The sequence below is a fragment of the Euleptes europaea genome, chromosome 13, assembly GCF_029931775.1.
Source record: "Euleptes europaea isolate rEulEur1 chromosome 13, rEulEur1.hap1, whole genome shotgun sequence".
Taxonomy (NCBI): domain Eukaryota; kingdom Metazoa; phylum Chordata; class Lepidosauria; order Squamata; family Sphaerodactylidae; genus Euleptes; species Euleptes europaea.
Genome location: NC_079324.1, coordinates 28720031 through 28722431, shown reverse-complemented (window position 1 = coordinate 28722431; position 2401 = coordinate 28720031).

Genomic DNA, 2401 nt, shown 5'->3' with positions numbered 1-2401 from the left:
CCCCGGAGCCGGCGGCCGCGGCGCAGCCTCCCGCCCGGCCCGAGGCTCGCGCTCCGGGCGGCCGCTAGAGGGGGCCGTCGACGCTTGCGCAGGCCGGGGAGGAGGGCGCCGCCGGCCCAGCTGCCTCCAACACCGGGGAGGGGAGGGAAGGGGAGGGGAGGGGCTGCCTTCTTCCTTTGCGCGGCCGGCCGGCCAGCCGCACCTGTCCAAACACCTGGTCCGGGCCGCCGCATATTGGGATAAATGGACGAAAATGAACTTTACAAGTATAGTTAATGAATTATAGATTAATGTTTTTTATACAATGGAGATAATAATTACTATTACTATTTTTTATTAATAATAATAATAATTAATTACTATTATTATCTCTATTGTATTAAAAACATTATAATTCATTAACTATACTTGTAAAGTTCATAATAATAGTAATTTTAGATACTGGCAAAACACTTCTCCGGAAGTCCAGTGGTGGTGGGGACACTTTAGGGGGTGGGGGTTATTAGAGCACTGTCTATTTTGCGATTCATGCTATACAATGTAACTGTGATGGTTTTATAAGTGCTCTTTTTTGTATTTTATATGTTTTCTTTTTTCCCCCCCTCTGTGTTTTGTTTTATGTATATTATAATTTTTCCTTTTTTTATTATAAAAATAATAATAAAAATTATATTAAATCAAACAAACAGACCAACCCCTGGTCCGCTGGGTTCTCGTCCGCGGGTCTAGTCCTGCTGGCGCCGCTCCATCCCCGGGAAGGGAGTTCCCCGGTCTCAGGAGCCGAGCCGAGCCGGAGACGTCACGCGCCCCGATTCGGGGATGCCCACCTGCTCGAGGGAGCCGGCGCGCTGTAGCGGTTCCGAGCGGTGGTTCGGAGCTGGAGAACCGGGTTTGATCCCCCGCTCCTCCACATGAGCGGCGGACTCTAGTCTGGTGAGCCGGGTTGGCTTCCCCGCTCCTCCGCATGAAGCCAGCTAGGGGACCTCGGGCTAGTCACGGTTCTCCTGGAGCTGTCTCGGCTCCACCTACCTCGCAAGGTGTCTGTTGTGGGGAGAGGAAGGGAAGGAGATGGTAAGCCGGTTTGATTCTCCTTAAAAGGTAGAGAAAGTCGGCATATAAAAAACATCTCCTTGTCTTCTTCTAAGTGCCAACACGCTGGGGTTCAGGGAGAACATTTTCTACCCCTTTTTCACACCATGTATCCTTTTTACAGAGCCCTAACATGTCCCATCTTGGTATAGTGGTTAAGAGTGGTGGTTTGGAGCGGTGCACTCTGATCTGGAGAACTGGGTTGAATGATTGATTGAGTGATCTTTATTACAGTCAGTGACCAGCACAGGTAAACATATAAAGCACCAGTTTACAGGAGAACCTGGTTGGATTCCCCACTCCTCCACGTGAGCGGCAGACACTGATTTGGTGAACTGGATTTGTTTCCCCACTCCTAGGGTTGCCAACTGCCAGGGAGTAGCAGGAGATCTCCTGCTAATTCAACTGATCTCCAGCCGATAGAGATCAGATCACCTGGAGAAAAATGGCCGCTTTGGCAATTGAAATCTATGGCATTAAAATCCCTCCCCTCCCCAAACCCTGCCCTCTTCAGGCTCTGCCCCCAAAGCCGGTTGAGAAGAGGGACCTGGCAACTCTACTCATGGAGCCAGCTGGACTAGTCACACTCTGTCCGCTCCACCAACTCACAGGGTGTCTGTTGTGGGGAGGGGAAGAGGTGATTGTAAGCCAGTTTGATTCTCCCTTAAGTGGTAGAGAAAGTCGGCATATAAAAACCAACTCTTCTAAAGAGGACCCACGTTGACTCGAAAATTAGTGCCCCAGCTCAGGAAATGTGGATCGAGGCATAGCCTTTCTGGACTGATCACCAGCCTTTCCTACCCGTTAATCAACGAATGGAAGATGGATTCAGTAAACCTCTGTAGATATCCAGCCACAGTAGAGATTCCTTTTTCTGAGATTCTTGAAGGAAGCAAAGGTGATGTACAGTTGAATGAATTCACTCCTGCTGTCTGGTGAGAAATAAAGCAGGAATCTAGTGGCACTGTAAAAGGCTAATAAAATGTATTCCAGCATAAACTTTCATGTTGCGTACAGTCTCCAGCCCTAACAACTAACTTTAACTCTAGGGGCAATGGATGGACACTTCCGGCATCTGATGAAGTGAGCTCTGACTGACAAAAACTTAAATTGGAAGAGGGCTTTCAAGTGCCAATGAACTCCTGTTTGCTTTTGCTGCTACAGACTAACACAGATATTCCTGTGGAATTTTCACTGTTGAAAGAAGGGGTCGCCTTTAATTGGTCTTTAATATTAATATTGCATTTAACACACCAGAACCAAAATAACCTCCAAATAATAGAGGACCATGGTTACACAGGCCGGATAACCT